Source organism: Triticum aestivum, chromosome 3B (assembly GCF_018294505.1).
Source record: "Triticum aestivum cultivar Chinese Spring chromosome 3B, IWGSC CS RefSeq v2.1, whole genome shotgun sequence".
Lineage (NCBI taxonomy): Eukaryota > Viridiplantae > Streptophyta > Magnoliopsida > Poales > Poaceae > Triticum > Triticum aestivum.
Window position 1 is genome coordinate 53,441,916 of NC_057801.1, and position 497 is coordinate 53,442,412.

Genomic DNA, 497 nt, shown 5'->3' on the forward strand with positions numbered 1-497 from the left:
GGGGTGTCGGGGTGTCGGGGGTCGGGGTCGGGGTGTCGGGGGTCGGGGTGGGTGTGTCGGGGTGGCGCGTCGGGGTCTTCTTCTTCTTCTTATTCTTTCTTCTTCTTTCTTCTTCTTCTTTTCTTTCTGCTTCTCCCTCGTCCTCTTCCTCCTCCTCCTCCTCCTCTTCTTTCTTTCTTCTTCTTCTTCTTCTTCTTCTTCTTCTTCTTCTTCTTCTTCTTCTTCTTCTTTCTTCTTCTCCTTTTTCCTCTTCTATATTGTTATATTTTTCAACTTTCTTCTTATTCTTCTTCCTTTTTTTCCTTTTTCCTCTTCTTCTACTTCTTCTTTTTTTCAACTTTCTTCTTCTTCTAATAATCTAACCCTATATCTAGCACTAACCTAAACCAACCACTAACCTAAACCTATCAATAACCTAATTAAACCTAAACAACAAAGAAAAACAGTAGAAAAAAACAAAAAAATGCTCACCTTGGCTCCTCTCGATGGATGATGGA